Source organism: Dendropsophus ebraccatus, chromosome 14, assembly GCF_027789765.1.
Source record: "Dendropsophus ebraccatus isolate aDenEbr1 chromosome 14, aDenEbr1.pat, whole genome shotgun sequence".
Lineage (NCBI taxonomy): Eukaryota > Metazoa > Chordata > Amphibia > Anura > Hylidae > Dendropsophus > Dendropsophus ebraccatus.
Genome location: NC_091467.1, coordinates 11,735,674 through 11,755,882, shown reverse-complemented (window position 1 = coordinate 11,755,882; position 20,209 = coordinate 11,735,674). Strand labels below are relative to the sequence as shown.

Genomic DNA, 20,209 nt, shown 5'->3' with positions numbered 1-20,209 from the left:
AGGATTACACAGCAGGACCCGTGTGACAGCCATATTCAGAGGTCAGAGAGGTCAGTGCTGACTTCAGTGGAGATAGCCCGGTGATGTAGTTGTAAATTAACTCTTTGTTGTCCTGTTTTGGTGCCTCATCTCCCTCCACCCCTCCCCTCTCCATAGAGAACCATGAAGACAGGGGGAGAGCTTCAAACTACTTTTTCATGATAAAAATGCATTTTTCGGCTAATAAACCCAATTACAAAGTTTCTTAAAATCGCCTGTGCTATTGATTTCTGATTTTTTTTATGTTACCCCCATCCCTACATTTAAAAAAATACATGGCCGGACTTCTTTAAAAACATAGAAACTGTGAAAATCTTTTCATTATACTGTAATTTCTCCCTGTTGGTTCCACTCCTGTTTTTAGCTACAAATACTTGCCAAAATACCAAAAAATACTAACCAAAATACTGTGTGTGAACATAGCCTAACCATGTTTAAAAAAAAAAAAAAAAAAAAAAAATCAGCTTCAGCCTCTTCTTACATATAAAGATGTCAGATACAGAAAAAGAGCAAGAAAATCTATTTCCGAGGTTTACAATGGTTTATAAGGTACTGAGAGGGTCCAGCTGCTTTTAAACTCTAGGTGGGCCCGGGACTGGTGAGTCACACATGCAGAACAGGTGTTGTCTCTCAGCCAACACTAGCTGTCACCAGGATGAAGACTGATGTCTGCGCTTACCTCACGCTCACCACAAATTCTGCCATCACCAGCAATTACTGTTAATGCAAAAAAAAGGAGATTATTGAGCAGCTAATGATTGTCCTCAGCAGGCGGAGATACACATGTGCTCGGCTGATAAACGGCCCCTCCACAGCAGCAGGTGCTCACACACAACCTCTCTACATCGGGCTGTATTACCTATATTTTTATTTATATTTTACTTGATGGACAGACTATATGGCTTTTTCTTTCAAATCAACTGATTTCAGAAAGTTATATAGATTTGTAATTTACTTTTATTTAAAAATCTCCAGTCATCCACTACTTATCAGCTGCTGTATGTCCTGCAGGAAGTGGTGTATTCTTTCCAGTCTGACACAGTGCTCTCTGCTGCCACCTCTGTCCATGTCAGGAACTGTCCAGAGCAGTAGCAAATCCCCATAGAAAACTTCTCCTTCTCTGAACAGTTCCTGACATGGACAGAGGTGGCAGCAGAGAGCACAATAAATGGCTGGAAGAGGGTAACTCTATTGTGTAGTGGTGACTAAAGTGCAGCTTCCATTTCAGTGAATGGGAACTGAACTGCAATAACACAGAGCCACCACTGGATAATGAATGGAGTCGAGGCTCCTGGCTGTTCATTGTTCGCCTCACAGGCTGATTAGGACGGGACAGCACCGTGGCCTGTGATTGGCTTAGCTGGCTTTCACTTTAGAGTGGCAGCCTGCTTAGCCAATCACAGGCTATAGTGCTGCTCTATCCTAGTCAGCCTGTGATTGGTTGAGCAGGCCTTCACCACAGAGGATGCTGGGACCGGACCAGATAGTCACTAGGAGACACCGGTGGCCAAGGACAGGTAAGAATATATATATATATATATATATATATATATATATATATATATATATAATTTTTTTTATTTTTTTTTTCTTTCATGAGTGGCACCATCTTACCAACCCCCTCCAAACTTTGCAAAAATTTCAGTGTGGCAGGGATTCAAACGTTTTGCAAAGTTCGGAACAAATCCGGGTTCCTTCAAGTGCAGCACTACGTAAGTACCGTAGAAATCATGGCCGTTGTTACAACGGCCGTGATTACTACGGTACTTACGTAGTGTGAACATGGCCTAACTCTGTAGATTTTTGCAATAGAGCTTTTTTTTTTTTTTTTTTAAACACTAATCCCCCCCAAATATCCGTCCTATCGCTATCTCTTAATAGCCGGTCTGGACAAACGATGCGCATGATAGCGCGCACGACCTTGCAGAATGTCTATGCGTCTTCAATTTGCAGCCAAAGGTTTAATCATTTTTCATTCAGCCCTTCCAAGCGAGGTTGCCTGAAGCCGCAGCGAGCACTCAGCCCTGCCAGTTTTCACAGTTTTAATGTTCTTAAATACAGGTAACTCTCAATTGTTCACAACAGCCCACAGTTTAAATACTGATCATAAGAAAGTGTCTCCTGGGGCACCGGGGCAGTTCAGCCAGATGGTACTCCGCAAATGGAGAGAATCCAAAGCAGAAAAGGCATAATTAAAAGCAAATTACGTGTACACACAGGGCACAGCGCTTAGCCCTGGGAATGCCGGCAAAAGCCTTATTTAAGCACAATGTTTACAGAAGGTAGCTTGCAGTTTGGAAACCTGTGGCAATGTGTTTCTGGATGTTAAAATAATCCATAGCAAGATACGTAAAAGGTTTTACTAAATGCTTGGAGCGGATTAAAAAAAAAAAAAACAAAAACTACATTTTTTTTAACTATAATTAGAACAATTTGCTTTTGTTATATAAAAGAAAGACAAGAAAGTTTTTACAGAGAGGGAAGAACGTTAAATATTTTATGATAAAGGAATATATATATATATATATATATATATATATATATATGGTAGTAAAAGTTTTCTGGAGATAAAACTTTCACTGTATTCTAAATTCTGAGATGAAAAATTCCATGTAGCTATACAATCGCTCATCCCTCCGCCTCCATAATTCATATACCCGGGCTGCATCTGATTACAGCAATGTAATCTATTGTGAGCAGGCTGCTAAGTCACGGGCCGCTGCAGTGATGTGTTGTCCAAAGTGCTCTTCTTCATATGACATATGATATAAGAATTAGTGGAATTCTTCCCAAAATTCAGAATACATGCGGTTCAGCCTATTTTAAGAATGTAATATCCCTTTAACTAGTATTCAGTTTCCTTTTTACTATATGTTAATAAATTCATTGGTGTCAGTGACATCTGTTTAAAAATCTCCAGTCTTCCAGTGCTTATCAGCTGCTGTATGTCCTGCAGGAAGGGGTGTATTCTTTCCAGTCTGACACAGTGCTCTCTGCTGCCACTGCTGTCCATGTCAGGAACTGTCCAGAGCAGCAGCAAATCCTCATAGAAATCCTCTCCTGCTCTGAACAGTTCCTGACATGGACAGAGGTGGCAGCAGAGAGCACTGTGTCAGACTGGAAATAATATACCACTTCCTGCAGGACATACAGCAGCTTTTAAGTACTGGAAGGCTGGAGATTTTTAAATAGAAGTCATTTACAAACCGGTATAATGCTCCTTCTACAGGGAGAGATTATCGGGCAAAAATTTGCCATAACAACTGAAACCTATCGATTATCTGCCTGTGTAAATGCAGCTACCGATCAAACGATGAGCAATAAATCGTTAATCATTGTCTTTCAACACTTTCTAAAAAGTTCTCAAATTTTTTTAAATAGAAATAGAACCAATAACTCTTGGATTTTCTGGCCCTTACTACCATCACGTCCTGATTAGCGTTGACCAAGTTCGTCAACGTTCTTCAAACCTGATTGTTTGGCAATTGACTCCCTGGAGAAGTTGGATGCGGACCTAGGGAGTCCCGGAAAATATGGATACAGCCATAGGCCATAGGCTGTATCCATGTTTTTTAGGCAGCATCCGACTTCAACAGCCACCGGGAGTTAAAAGACTAGCAATCGGGTTTGGGGAACATTGCTGAACCCTAACAGTACGGCAAGTCTACTCAACACTAGTCATAAAGCATTTTTCCATGTTTCCTATATCCCCTAGCATTAGTTCTCAACATTACAACCCAACAATATCCAAAAAATAGTTTGGCAGCGTGGTCCATCAAATGCAAATATGGGTTGCAGATGGTCACCCTTATGTCTCTGGACCTTGCCAAATGTCTACTTTTGTCTACTAGAACTTGTTCTCCAATTGGGTCAACCATAGGACTTGGCATTGTGCCTAGATGTTCTGCCCAGCCTGTTCCTCTGGCTTATGAACACTCCTTGAGGCAGAATTGCTGCTCTGTTCATCATCTTCTTTTTTTATATCTTTACATAATAATAAGTGATAATTGGAGATGGAGCATGCTCGAATCCGAAATGGAAAATGGAAAATGGAGCATGCTCGAATCCCATCGTTCAGCATTTGATTACCAGTGGCTGGTTGAATGCCGGCCTATAGAGAGTCCTGGAAAATATGGTTACAACTATTTACAAGACATAGAGAAGAGAGTTATTAGAGAGATGACAGATTAGGTGAGAGTAGATTAAACGTTCCAGAAATGCAGAGATGAAGGGAAGATTAGAGATGGGACAGCAGACTGGTTGGGAGTTTTTTTTTTTTTTTAGTAATGGGATTATGTCTGTCTGTTTAGGAAAGATACCAGAAGAAAGAGGTTATATATTTCACCAAGGAACGGACATTGAACTAGGTGTGAAGGAATAGGTTTGCTAACGCAGGTAATGGCGAGATATGTGGACGTTAAGACAACCACCACATACTCTGATAAAAATTCCAGCTCTCCTTTTCTAGAAATCCAATGTATTATATATTGCTTTTTACATGTCCTTGACTAGAGATTTACCCAACTGGAGCATGCTCGAGTCTGATCGCTTGCCATTTGATTACCGGGGGCTGAAAAAGTTGGTTGCAGCCCTAGGCTTGGGTGTCCTGGCAAACATGGATACAGCCTATGGCCAATATACAAGTTTTTCAGGACTCCCTAAGGCAGCATCCAACTTTTTCAGTCATGATCGGACTCGAGCACGCTCCAGTACCGATCATCACCATTCTTGACCTTTCATTCTAGTCTGGCCTTGGTTGACCATTTGCTCTTGATCTTAGATTCCATCTGATACCACTGCCATCCCTTTGTTCAGTGATTTTGTGGGTTGTTGCTTCATTCTAGAAGCTTGTTTGGCTTGATTGCTTGGCAAATTAACAACAGCCTATCTCTTCAATGACGGCTATCACCCTAGCATGCCTCCGGGATGAGGAATTGTGGCTCCTTGCATCGTTCTCTATCACCCTAGCATGCCTCCGGGATGAGGAATTGTGGCTCCTTGCATCGTTCTCTATCACCCTAGCATGCCTCCGGGATGATGGCTTATGGGCTCCTTGCATCGTTCTCTATCACCCTAGCATGCCTCCGGGATGATGGCTTGTGGGCTCCTCGAATCGTTCTCTATCACCCTAGCATGCCTCCAGGATGAAGGATTGTGGGCTCCTTGCATCGTTCTCTATCACCCTAGCATGCATCCAGGATGAGGGTTTGAGGGCTCCTTGCATCGTTCTCTATCACCCTAGCATGCCTCCGGGATGATGGCTTGTGGGCTCCTTGCATCGTTCTCTATCACCCTAGCATGCCTCCGGGATGATGGTTTGTGGGCTCCTTGCATCGATCTCTATAACCCTAGCATGCCTCCGGGATGATGGCTTGTGGGCTCCTTGCATCGATCTCTATAACCCTAGCATGCCTCCGGGATGATGGTTTGTGGGCTCCTTGCATCGATCTCTATAACCCTAGCATGCCTCCAGAACGAGGGCTTGTGGGCTCCTTGCATCGTTCTCTATTACCCTAGCATGCCTCCGGGATGATGGCTTGTGGGCTCCTTGCATTGTTCTCTATCACCCTAGCATGCCTCCGGGATGATGGTTTGTGGGCTCCTTGCATCGATCTCTATAACCCTAGCATGCCTCCGATATGATGGCTTGTGGGCTCCTTGCATTGTTCTCTATCACCCTAGCATGCCTCCAGGATGAGGAATTGTGGCTCTTTGCATCGTTCTCTATCACCCTAGCATGCCTCCGGGATGATGGCTTGTGGGCTCCTTGCATTGTTCTCTATCACCCTAGCATGCCTCCGGGATGATGGCTTGTGGGCTCCTCGAATCGTTCTCTATCACCCTAGCATGCATCCAGGATGAGGGTTTGAGGGCTCCTTGCATCGTTCTCTATCACCCTAGCAAACTTCAGGATGACACCTTGTGCGCTCCTTGCATCGATCTCTATCACCCTAGCATGCCTCCGGGATGATGGCTTGTGGGCTCCTTGCATCGATCTCTATAACCCTAGCATGCCTCCGGGATGATGGTTTGTGGGCTCCTTGCATCGATCTCTATAACCCTAGCATGCCTCCAGAACGAGGGCTTGTGGGCTCCTTGCATCGTTCTCTATTACCCTAGCATGCCTCCGGGATGATGGCTTGTGGGCTCCTTGCATTGTTCTCTATCACCCTAGCATGCCTCCGGGATGATGGTTTGTGGGCTCCTTGCATCGATCTCTATAACCCTAGCATGCCTCCGATATGATGGCTTGTGGGCTCCTTGCATTGTTCTCTATCACCCTAGCATGCCTCTGGGATGATGGCTTGTGGGCTCCTTGCATTGTTCTCTATCACCCTAGCATGCCTCCGGGATGATGGCTTGTGGGCTCCTTGCATTGTTCTCTATCACCCTAGCATGCCTCCGGGATGATGGCTTGTGGGCTCCTTGCATTGTTCTCTATCACCCTAGCAAGCTTCAGGATGAGGGATTGTGGGCTCCTTGCATCATTCTCTATTACCCTAGCATGCCTCCGGGATGATGGCTTGTGGGCTCTTTGCATCGTTCTCTGTCACCCTAGCATGCCTCCGGGATGATGGCTTGTGGGCTCCTTGCATTGTTCTCTATCACCCTAGCAAGCTTCAGGATGAGGGATTGTGGGCTCCTTGCATCATTCTCTATTACCCTAGCATGCCTCCGGGATGATGGCTTGTGGGCTCTTTGCATCGTTCTCTGTCACCCTAGCATGCCTCCGGGATGATGGCTTGTGGGCTCCTTGCATTGTTCTCTATCACCCTAGCAAGCTTCAGGATGATGGCTTGTGGGCTCCTTGCATTGTTCTCTATCACCCTAGCATGCATCCAGGATGAAGGATTGTGGGCTCCTTGCATCGTTCTCTATCACCCTAGCATGCATCCAGGATGAGGGTTTGAGGGCTCCTTGCATCGTTCTCTATCACCCTAGCAAACTTCAGGATGACACCTTGTGCGCTCCTTGCATCGATCTCTATAACCCTAGCATGCCTCCGGGGTGATGGTTTGTGGGCTCCTTGCACCGATCTCTATAACCCTAGCATGCCTCCGGGATGATGGCTTGTGGGCTCCTTGCATCATTCTCTATCACCCTAGCATGCCTCCGGGATGATGGCTTGTGGGCTCCTTGCATTGTTCTCTATCACCCTAGCATGCCTCCGGGATGATGGCTTGCGGGCTCTTTGCATCGTTCTCTATCACCCTAGCATGCCTCCGGGATGATGGCTTGCGGGCTCTTTGCATCGTTCTCTATCACCCTAGCATGCCTCCGGGATGATGGCTTGTGGGCTCCTTGCATTGTTCTCTATCACCCTAGCATGCCTCCGGGATGATGGCTTGCGGGCTCTTTGCATCGTTCTCTATCACCCTAGCATGCCTCCGGGATGATGGCTTGCGGGCTTCTTTGCTGAACAACCCCAAAGTGTAAACTAGGATTCAGTTTTTAATGACATATCAATGAAAAGCTCTGATTCCGACATCACACGTAGGTTCTTGGCCATCAATATGGAGTCATCGAAAACAAACACACAAAGGAGCCGACTGTTACATGGAAACTATGAAGATTTCACAGCTCTTTACTGCTTGCAATGTGCGAGATGCTGCTGCTTTATAAATAAATGATATCTACTGATACATACATCACTTCCATTGGGAAATGGTTAACGTGCTTCTTCCCTGATATGTTTTTCTGAAACTCATTATGATTTAACTCCAACAATGTGACATCTGAGATATATGACCATTCATACAGCATTATGATTGAAATCCCAGGCAAGTGTGTAAGACCATGATTGATTGCCTTTACCATTTATGACTCCTGTACCGGATTCATAGTCACGGGGTTTCTTATGATACACGTCTTTCAATTATTGATAGACAGATAGATGATAGCTAGATAACTATACTAGATAGGAGATAGAAAGATAGCTAGATAGACAGACGGACGGACAGACAGATAGATATGTAGTGTCCCAGCACAGGTGTGCCACTAAGTCTTTATGCACCTGGCAAATTAACTCACTCAAGTTCTCACAGAAGGGGATAAGGGAGACTGTATTGTGTCTATTCCCCCACTAGGTGTCACTGTTGTATTTCTGGTATATGTACTGTATTATGCACAGCTGAAGGTTTTATGGGTTAACTGTTTTATGTCACATGTCACGTTTTCTCCATTCACAGGTGCAGGCTCGTATCCATCACTTTTCCTCCTATCTTGTCTATCCTCTCTTACTCAGACACAGCCCCACCAATCACAGGCTAGCTAGTTCCTTGTGGGAGAGTATTCTTTTGTCAGTAGAGGTGGAGAGAGACAGACACAGAGCAGTTCTTGCTGCAGTCAAACCAGGGCCTGGCTCAGGACAGAACCCTTGTCAGGGACCTAGAGACTTATTCCTTTATGCAACTTACTACCGCTAGGCTAGCATGCAGTGCTAGACCCCGCAGGAGGGAGTGACATCCTCTTATCCATGCCAGGGACACCTTTAACAACACACAGGGCAGTATACTATCCTTTCATATGCTGTATCCTGCCCTTTCTACCATGTGCTTTAGCTCCATTTTGTTTGGTATGTAAACTGGCTATATTGCTGTATATATAACTGTATGTGCAGGGTATAGACCGTCTTTATTGTTTTTATATCTTAACGTGAGAAAAAGAGAGCAGCACTTTATCTCCCTCATTTCAGAGCTAGGCCTAAAACTGAGGATCGCTTGGGCTGAACAGCTCCAGAAGAGCTGGAATAACATCGTGGTGCAGAATATCCTCTAGTCCAAAAGTTTGGTATTTGATTAGCGGTGGCTGAAAAAGTTGGATGAAGTCCTAGGTAGTCCTGGAAAACATGGATACAGCCATAGGGTGTATCCATGTTTTCCCAGATTCCCTACGCTGCATCCAACATGTCCAGCCACCGGTAATCAAATGTCCAACAATCGGATATGAGCGGCTCCAGTTGTGCTCATCTCTAAATAGGAACAAACAAGAGTTGGATTCTCTTCAGGTTCTTTGCTGCTGTACAGGTGACTACAGGACTATGTATGGGTGACCTCAATGGTGTGTAGGACTACTGTATGTATGGGTGACCTCATTGGTGTGTAGGACTATGTACTGGTGACCTCAATGGTGTGTAGGACTATGTAATGGTGACCTCAATGGTGTGTAGGACTATGTACAGGTGACCTCAATGGTGTGTAGGACTATGTACAGGTGACCTCAATGGTGTGTAGGACTATGTACTGGTGACCTCAATGGTGTGTAGGACTATGTACAGGTGACCTCAATGGTGTGTAGGACTATGTACAGGTGACCTCAATGGTGTGTAGGACTATGTACTGGTGACCTCAATGGTGTGTAGGACTATGTATTGGTGACCTCAATGGTGTGTAGGACTATGTACGGGTGACCTCAATGGTGTGTAGGACTATGTACGGGTTACCTCAATGGTGTGTAGGACTATGTACTGGTGACCTCAATGGTGTGTAGGGCTATGTACTGGTGACCTCAATGGTGTGTAGGGCTATGTACTGGTGACCTCAATGGTGTGTAGGGCTATGTACGGGTGATCTCAATGGTGTGTAGGACTACTGTATGTATGGGTGACCTCAATGGTGTGTAGGACTATGTACTGGTGACCTCAATGGTGTGTAGGACTATGTACTGGTGACCTCAATGGTGTGTAGGACTATGTACTGGTGACCTCAATGGTGAGTAAGACTATGTACTGGTGACCTCAATGGTGTGTAGGACTATGTACTGGTGACCTCAATGGTAAGTAAGACTATGTACTGGTGACCTCAATGGTGTGTAGGACTATGTACTGGTGACCTCAATGGTAAGTAAGACTATGTACTGGTGACCTCAATGGTGTGTAGGACTATGTTGTACCAAATATAGGGGGAGATTTATCAAACATGGTGTAAAGTGAAACTGGCTCAGTCGCCCCTAGCAACCAATCAGATTCCACCTTTCATTTTCCAAAGAGTCTGTGAGGAATGAGAAGTGGAATCTGATTGGTTGCTAGGGGCGACTGAGCCAGTCTCACTTTACACCATGTTTGATAAATCTGCCTCGTGGAGTCAATTTTCAAGGAGGTAGCCATGATCCTCAGATCAGTGAGGGTTCAGCTGTTTGAGCTGTTTGAGGGGGCTGTGGCACGTGAGTATATAAAAGTGTATATGATAGAACATGTAATTATTGTTAGTAAGTATTATGGAAGCTAAGACCATCAATTATTCACATCAATTACTGATTCCTGCAGACCGTAAATGTTCGGCTAATGGAAGCAAGTAAGAAAAAGGTAATAAAAGAACAATCTATAGACAAGGATGCTGCGGTTTTAGGTGAGTTAGAACCATTGTTCAGCCATTATCCGTGCAGTCAATGCCGTCATTGTGTTGAATCCCTGTGCTTCAGGATGAGGAACTATTGAAATCACAAATTAATAAATAAATATAGACTTATATTTTTATACAATTTCCTATATTCCTAGGATGTGCACTCAGTTCACTAAATAGAACCAAACCATGTAAATATGACCCAACCTCTTCTAAAAGACCGCAGCTATTGACTGGGTTCCACCATTTAGAAAGAACGTTTATACTAAAAAAAAAGTGGATACCACAGCCACTCATAATGCTACCTGTGACCAGAGGTTTGGAAGCACTGACAGCAAATTTGCGCCTTCTCCCTGGCCTATACCCCGGCCGCAGCCTTTGTAAATGTCCCCCTTGGAGTCTAGTAAATGGTCACAGCGCCAGTTCTGCTTATTTTAGTGACTATAGCTCTATAGCAATGTGGAAAAGCCATATTGGATTAGTGTGATAATAGTTTAAAGGGAATCTGTCACTAGGTTTTATTTTGCCTTAAATGAGGGCAGCATAAACTAGTGGTATAAATACTGAACAGATCTGTGTATTACTTACATCATTCTGTTCATCCATTCTCCTAATATGCAGGAGAATAGAATTCTTGCCTCCCCCCTCCCCCCGCTGATTGACAGTTGACTGCCTTTACACAGCATGGAGAGATAACTGCCAATCAGCAGCTGGTAGGTGGAGTTTACTGCTTCTCATGAATATCAAGGACTACTGTGCTCATGCACATAATGGATAAGTGATACATCATTCTGTTCAGCCTCTCTGTCACCAGTTTATGCTACCCTGAGATAGGACAGTATAAATGTACTGACAAAGACTCTTTAAACAGTGTTAACATGATATCCAAAATACAATAAGGAATCTTCAAACAATAGTAACCTCTACAAAACAATGAGAAAAACTAACATCTATATCTTTAATACTGTGTTTTAATGAAAATAAGACCTAGCTTTATTTTGCAGACTTTTTGGAGTAGTCTTGTAGCCCTACTTCAGCTGACCAGACCCCTGACACTGGGGGGGCTTATGGGTCACTTATAAAAGTTGTAATGTATCTGCCCCAAACAAATAGTCAAGAAAAATTGCTGGAAGATCCACCCTATTTGTAACAGGTTGTTCCAATGGGAACATTTTTAGGCTGTGTTCTCCCAATGTCTTTTTTTGTAAAATAACAGCTGGTATTTTACAACGTCGGACATGGATAATATCCATGAACATTATTTACGGCCGTTATTTTGCCTAAAATGACACTGTGTGAGGCTATGTTCCTGTACAGTAAGGCTGGGTTCACACTAGGTAAAAATTTACGGGCGTCTGTCATAACAGGCGTCATTGCGCAAGTAACGTCCATTGCTTTTAAAATACTGGACATTATTTGTGCAGTGGCGGCCGTTATTATGAAAGATGGCCGTCATTTTTACATTGAGTAAACCTAGCCTAACACTTGAACAAAAACGGCTGTAAAAATTAGTGAATTAAATCACTGTTTTTCCAATTTAACAATATGATCTATGAAATAATGTAAGCAGTATAGGAAAACAGCCGTAATGCATAAAAATATTTAACAGTTTTTTTCAAACATTTAATATAACTGTAAAAAAACTGATGCTTTTTTAACTGATGACAAAAAAGTTTGTAATTACTAAAAGAGTAGTAGATACTTGGAAAAAACTTCCAGCAGTGGTGTTTGGTAAATCTACAATAACTAAATGTAAACATATATCTATCCTAAGATAATAAGAAGGAAAATACTAATAGGGCCGACTAGAGTACAATGAATAGGGCCTTAGTGCTACATTGTAAATCCTATGTACTTATACAGGAACAGGCTGTAGAAACCTAGAAAGAGTTAATAACAGAACCGCCAGCTCATTTCATTCCATGGACCAAAACATTTAATTCTTGAATACCTTCTTTTTTGTTTCCCTTTTATTTCGCCACTACATTTCTCAGAAATCTTCTGTTTGCATTCATTATTAAGAGGGCAACAGATGGCGAATGTTTAGTTTAAAATAATTTGTCCATTAAAATATGCTGCTGATTTCTCACAGTAATGAATTTACTGCCTTTGAAATAGTGAGGAAAGGACTGAGAAATCTTGGATGTGCTGAGAAAGATATGTTATTGAAGTCTGACTTAGTAGGCATCTTATTGTGGAAACTGAGCTATAACAGAGATAGATAGATAATAGATAGGAAAAGACCGATAGATAGATAGATAGATAGATAGATAGATAGATAGGAGATAGATAGATAGATAGATAGATAGGAGATAGATAGATAGATAAATGATAGATAGATAGATAGATAGATAATAGATAGATAGGAGATAGATAGATAGATAGATAGATAGATAGATAGATAGGAGATAGATAGATAGGAGATAGATAGATAGATAGATAGATAGGAGATAGATAGATAGATAGATAGATAGATAGATAGATAGATAGATAGATAGGACATAGATAGATAGATAGATAGATAGATAGATTACAAGGCTTCCACGGGTGGCAAGTCCATGAAACACAGAACGTGTGTATAAGGCCTTAGTGTACCTGATCTTTGCCCCTGTTACTATGCCTGTTTATCGCCCCTGTTAGTGTACCTGTTGCTCCCATTAGTGTATCTGATTGTCTCTCCTCAGTGTAACTGATTGTTTCTCACATTAGTGTACCTGATTTTCATCCCTGTTATTGTACCTGATTGTTGCTCCTGTTAGTGTACCTGATTGTTGCTCCTGTTGGTGTACTTGATCTTTGCCCCTGTTAGCGTACCTGATCTTTGTCCCTGTTAGTGCACCTGATCTTTGCCCCTGTTACTGTACCTGTTTATTGCTGTTAGTGTGCCTTATTGTCGCCCGTTAGTGCACCTGATCTTTGCCCGTTACTATATCTGTTTATCATCCCTGTTAGTGTGCCTGATTGTTGCTCCTCTTAGTGTACCTGCTTAACACTCCTATTACTGTACCTGATGGTCCCTGCTGTTACTTTAATACTGTAAAAAAATATGTGCTGCTATACTTATAAGCCCTGTAGAATCCTGAAATAATACCAACATTGCGCTCACTTTTTGGTCCAAAATATATATTTTTTATTTTCCTCCAGTAAAACTTTTTTTTTTGCCTTTATCTAATTTGATGTGGAAACAATTCTACCATGTGGAAAGCGCAGTGACGATGGCTGAATCACGGCAACACAAATCTTACTTAGCCTTCTTAAGACGTCAGAAATTGGAGGTATCCGGTGATTACCGCATACGTATTTGGGCTGGTGTGAAGCACGGGGCATTTAGGATCTTTTGCTGCATGTTGTATTCTGTGTAGTCCGTAGGTGACTGTGTTCAGTACAAAGCCATGGGGGATTGAGCTCTGTTGCTTACAATGTTCATCTAATGCAGGTTTAATGCTGAGGGACACACTCAGATGAAGAAGCAACAAGCTCTGCTCTTCATTAGGATTTGTCCATGTGGGACCGGGCAGCTTGTGTTCTCTATAAGCGGAAGATGATGATATACCTCTATGGAGAATAGGACTTGCTTCTTAAAGGGAAATGCCTATGCATACCTGTTAAAGGGGTTATCCAGGCTTAGAAGAAGCACAGGTATGTTTATGCACAATACCTATGGCTGTATCCATGTTTCTTGTATCCTCCTCCTTCCATAGAAGGGACGCCTTGTCTAAAGGGGTGTGATGCATTTTTTCCCCCAAAAACCTGACAAACTCATAATTTTTGTTAAAAACAATACCAAGTGGGCTGGCCATGGGTGTGTCCTTTAAAACTCACCACAACTGACAGATTTACTAGCATTTTTTTTAGACGTTTTCTATTCTAAAAACCAGACACTTCTAGTGTGTCGGGATGGTCGGGTGTCCTGGGGGGGGGGGGGGGTGGAAGAGGCACAGCAAGACGGGGTCAGAGGGGTAAATCATGATCCAAATCTACACCTTCTTCCAGGTACGGTCAGGCACACGGCGGCTGGATTTAATAAGAGGCAATAAGAAATGGGGTGGGGCCTGATTTAACCCCTTATCGACAAAGGGCTTATATTTACGCCCTATTGCCGGTAAGGGAGTTCAGAGCGGGGCCGCGCGGCGACCCCGCTCTGAACCGCGGCGGTCCCGGGTGCCGTTTGTAGCCCGGGACCGCAGGTATTACACATGTTTGCTATCACCGCGTACGTAATCGCCCGAACTATTAATAAATCACATTCCTGATCTCGCACGGTAAACGGCGTCAGCGCAGAAAAAATCCCAAAGTGCAAAATTGCGCATTTTTGGTCGCATCAAATCCAGAAAAATTGTAGGTACCGATAGAAAGAACACATCATGGCGCAAAAAATGACACCTGACACAGCCCCATAGACCAAAGGATAAAAGCGCTATAAGCCTGGGAATGGAGCGGTTTTAAGTGACGTATATTTGTTGACAATGGTTTGATTTTTTTACAGGCCATCAGATACAATATAAGTTATACATGTTATATATCGTTGTAATCGTAACGACTTGAGGAACATGCATAACAAGTCAGTTTTACCCCAGGGCGAATGGCGTAAAAACACATTTCCCCCAAATAAACAAAATGCGTTTTTTTTTTCAATTTCACCACACTTTGAATTTTTTCCTGGTTTCGCAGTGTACTTAATGCAAAATTCAGCCTGTCATTGCAAAGTACAATTAGTGACGCAAAAAATAAGGACTCATGTGGGTTTCTAGGTGAAAAAATGCAAGTGCTATGGCCTTTTATGCAGAAGGAGGAAAAAACGAAAATGCTAAAATCGAAATTGGCTCTGTCTTTAAGGGGTTAAAACTGGCGTATGAGTACGCCGGTCTTGGTAAATCCCCCCCCCCCCAGATGCCTAAACTAGAGGCCTAAGGCAACATAAGTCTAATCCAGTATTAGAATTGCTGGTAGATTGTCGCTCTTTTGCGGGGTTTACATTAACGTCCAAATGGGCCCATACTCTTTTAATAACTGTCGGCCACCTAGTTATCTCTCCCGCCAGACTGCTCTGGCCCTGGCTTATCTGTCTGGGAACAAAGAGGTCGGACAGTCAAGTCAATCATGCTCGATCCCTATCTCTGCGGCTTTTCTCTACCAGAACAGAGGGGTCGAGCAGTGATTTTCCATCAAGATCAACCCCTATCTCCACTGACATCATCAGTCGGCGGTTGGATGGGAGAGCCCCACACACCTTATACTGAGGACTGAACCTGCTGTGACAAAAATATAAGGTGTATCGGGACCTTAACACACTTTTAGAAGCTTGTTTGTAAACAATTTTATGATTTCTTAGGAATGTGTGGGTGGGTTTAAAAGTCCGCTGTTTAGGCTGTGTCACACATTGGCAGTTTTGTTTTGTTTGTTTTTTTGTTTACATTATTGAATTACATTAAGCGATTACGTGTGATTTTTCCTATATTGACTGTCTGGGCTTTGCGCACTACCAGGCTTCATCACATGTGTTTTTCTTGACAATCTGCTTTAGGCTGGTAATGTTAATTACATGCATGAAGCCTGGTAATGGGAAACACATGATAAAGCTTGTTTATGTGAATCGCATGATGAAGCCCGGTAATACTGATCACATGGTGAAGCCTGGTAATGCTGATCACATGATGAAGTGTGGTAATGCTAATCACATGATGAAGCCTGGTATTGCTGATCACATGAGGAAGCCTGGTAATGCCAATCGCATGATTAAGCCTGGAAATGCTGATCACATGATGAAGCCTGGTAATGCTAATAACATGATGAAGCCTGGTAATGCTAATCACATGATGAGGCCTGGTAATGCTAATCACATGATGAAGCCTGGTAATGCTAATAACATGGTGAAGTGTGGTAATGCTAATCACATGATGAAGCCTGGTAATGCTAATCACATGATGAAGCCTGGTAATACTGATCACATGGTGAAGTGTGGTAATGGGAAACACATGATAAAGCTTGTTAATGTGAATTGCATGATGAAGCCTGGTAATGCTGATCACATGATGAAGCCTGGTAATGCTGATCACATGATAAAGCCTGGTAATGCTAATCACATGATGAAGCCTGGTAAATGTAATCACATGATGAAGCCTGGTAATGCTAATCACATGATGAAGCCTGGTAATGCTAATCACATGATGAAGCCTGGTAATGCTAATCACATGATGAAGCCTGGTAATGCTAATCACATGATGAAGCCTGGTAATGCTAATCACATGATGAAGCCTGGTAATTCCAATCGCATGATGAAGCCTGGTAATACTAATCACATGGCAGAGCCTGTCACTTAATTTAAACAAAACTGCACAACACACAATATTTATTAGGCTCTAATTATGTAATCTGCAAATGTGGGAAGACAGACTCTGTATACAGGTATGGAGATGCTTTTGCTTGATGTCAAGAGGAACTCATCTCTTATGGTAATTTTTATAGTATTAAGCTCCTATGCACTTCTTTCCTCCACAAACCCTAGCCTGAAAGCATATCCTCCTAAATCTACTACTACACGCGATCACTGCATTCATTCACCGGTTACCATGCGGATACGCTGCCGTCTGCTAATCTGGCAAGTGAAAAATTCCAGCCCCGCTAATTGTAAAATCTATTAAGTACTCAGAGACTTAAAAGGAACTTCTCACCCAACGTTTTACCGTACAGCGATTTCTATTAAAACAAAAAAAAAAAAAAAGAAGAAGAAAAAGCTCCACTCTGGAAGTGAGCGGAAAAAAAAAAAAAAAGAGGAAGAAAAACATTGTCACTTTAATTGCAATAGCATAAATATTTGATATTCAGTAAATTAGATCTCTAGCTAGGAAAACATCCTTGCAAATGGATTTTTACCTGTAGCACACTGCCATTAGCAGGAGAAAGTCAGCACAGCCCTGGGCCCTGTAATTAACTCCAACCATGCAGAACTAAACATTTTTGACAGTTTCCCTGGTCTGGAATTAACTGTCATAGGAAAAAAAGAAAGAAACTGCATTGTCACATCATGTTTACGTACAGTCTGTAAAATGCTGTGTATCTGTATTTCTCTTTCTGTTACAACTAGGTTTCATGCCCCATTATCTTTCCCTTGTTAGGGATCAGACCCATGCCCTTTAATGATGTACATTATGTACAAATGTCAGGGGGGGGGGGGCTGTATCCCTGTATTCATATATTCATACCCCACCCCTGTACTGTGGCAAGAAGAGATGGTGTAATACCATTACGCACCCCCCACCCATTCCCGATGAGATCTTTAACAAATTTGGATATATAACATTCAGTCCCTCCTCCTGAAATCTAATAAGCAATAACTGTGTCACCGACTAGATCCTGCGTCATTAGGAAAATTACCTAGCGATCAATCTCTGGAAATGCTTAGATATCAAGGCAAATTTTACTAAGAGCGTTAGTGGATAGAACAACATGTTCATTTCCTCCTGGAAACCAGGTCAGAGCTGAAAGCAAAAAAAAAAAAAAAAAAGCTTTGATGGTTTTTATAACCAGATGATGCACTGAATCGAGACCCAACTAGAACGACCGGGAAGATTAAGCAAGTCCGCGGACACTGGCTAAGAGATGGGATTTTTTTTTTTATATAAGCAAAAAAAGTGACCAGGATCAGTTAAATTAGAAGTGACATTATAATATTTTTAAGGCTATGTTCACACTACCTATCTCTTGTATCAATCACGGACATTGTTGCCAATTCGCAACAACGGCCGTGATGAATGCAAAAGATATATCGCATAGAAGTCAGATGGCCAGAGTGTATACATATAGGGGGACGTGTATCAAGAGGCGAATTGTGTGTTTTTGGCGGAAAGTGCCCATTTGCGAATAATTTTATTTGCAAATGGCCGATTTGCGAATAAAATATTCTCAAATAGGTATTTTACGCTGGGGAGGGGGCGGAACGGGGGGGGGGGGGGGGGCGCGGTTACGTAGAAAACCTACTCCAGCTCTCAGCTGGCGTAGGTTTTCTGCAGTGCGCACCGGCACGCAAGGGATTTATGTAGAGGCAGTTCGCCTCTACATAAATCTCCGTAGTGCCGAAGATGCGGGGACATTTTTAAGTCCAGCGCAGAAAACGTCGGACTTAATAAATGTCCCCCACAGTATACACTCCAGCCGTGATCCCCAGCAGCTCTAGGAAAAACTGACATGTCAGTTTTGTGCGGCTGCTATTCATTAAATAGTGGCCACACAGACCTGTGAGTCCACACAATGGAGAGTGCGGCTCTGGCCGCACTCTCCATTGTGTGCTATGGAATTGGGATGAACTTCCCTGACACTGGCTGTTCTGTGACACGGCCGGGCCACAGAATGGCCATTGCCTTACGTAGTGTGAACCCGGCCTAATATTCCCTTATAGGGCTTGCTGTAAAACATATCTCTAAATACTGTTAAAACAGCTCAGGCAACATGGCTCCCCCCATAATAATGTACAAAAAATATAATATAAATAAAATTATAAAAAATAAATAAAGATAATAAAATAAATAAGTAAAAAATATAATATTGACTTTATAGTATGTTATATTATTATTCCTTATTATTAATAGTGAGCTTTTTCTTTGTTGGACTATGAGAAGTTTATTACAAAAATGTTTTTATTGCATAACAGTGGTAAAACATTGGGAAAAAAATATAAATTTCAACCTTGTCATCATAAAACACAAGAAAAACAAATATGGAAAGGCTGTTCTTTACCATTCCCAAGTGAATAAAAAATAATTTGGCCCACAAAAAACAAGCTCTCATATAACTATGTTGACTACTGTTCAGTGGGCATCAGGGTGCTCGATTAAAGATGGCCATACTCCTTCAATAACTGAATGATCGTTTACCTGTCAGTTATATCTCCAACCCACCGCAGTAAACTACTTTTATTTTTTTGTATTTTTTTTTTCTTCAATTTTCTTTGTATATTTTGTCCCTCAAAGGGACGTTTAACCAATTAAGGACACAGTGGATTTTGGCATTAACCCCTTCAAGACCAAGCCTATTTGCACCTAAAAGACCAGGCTCATTTTTTCAAAATCTGACCTGTCTCACTTTATGCGCTTATAGCTCAGTGATGCTGTAACGTATGTTAGCGATTCTGAGATAGTTTTTTCGTCACATATGGCACTTTATATTAGTGGCAAAATTTGGTCACTACTTTGTGTGTTTTTTGTGAAAAACATCAAAATATCATGAAAAATTGAAAAAATTAGCATTTTATGAACTTTGAAATTCTCTGCTTCTAAAAAAAGAAAGTCGTATCACATAAATTAGTTACTAAGTCACATAACCGATATGTCCTCTTTATTCTGGCTTCATTTCATAAACATATTTTACTTTTTTAGGCTGTTACGGGGCTTAGAAATTTATCAGCAAATTATCACATTTTCGTTAAAGTTTCCAAAACTGATTTTTTTAGGGACCAGTTCTTTTTTTAAGTTGATTTAGGAGGTTTGTATACTGGAAAACCCCATAAGTGACCCCATTTTGGAAACTAGACACTTTAAAGAATTAATCTAGGGGTATAATGAGCATTTTAACCCTACAGGGGCTGGAGGAGAGTATTCACCATTAGGCCGTAAAAAAATGAAAAATTAAAATTTTCCAATAATATATACGTTAAGTTTAAAGTTTCTCATTTTCAAAAGAAACATGAGAGAAAAAGCACCCCAAAATTTGTAACGCAGGTTCTCTTGAGTACTACGGTACCCCAAGGGAGCGCCAATTAGCTTTTCCATTGCAGATTTTGCTGAAGAAGTTTCCGAGCCCCAGGTGCATTTGCAGAGCCCCTGTAGTGTCAGCAG

General features: G+C 42.2%; 1 long non-coding RNA gene across 1 annotated transcript in view; it reads right to left on the bottom strand.

Annotated features, from left to right (window-relative positions):
* Positions 1–574: 574 nt before the first annotated feature.
* Positions 575–20,209, bottom strand: part of LOC138772246 (uncharacterized) — a 104,372-nt gene continuing 84,737 nt past the window's right edge. Inside the window, exon 7 of the long non-coding RNA XR_011359729.1 lies at positions 575–756. This is a non-coding gene — a long non-coding RNA (uncharacterized lncRNA). The remainder of the gene's footprint in view (positions 757–20,209) is intronic.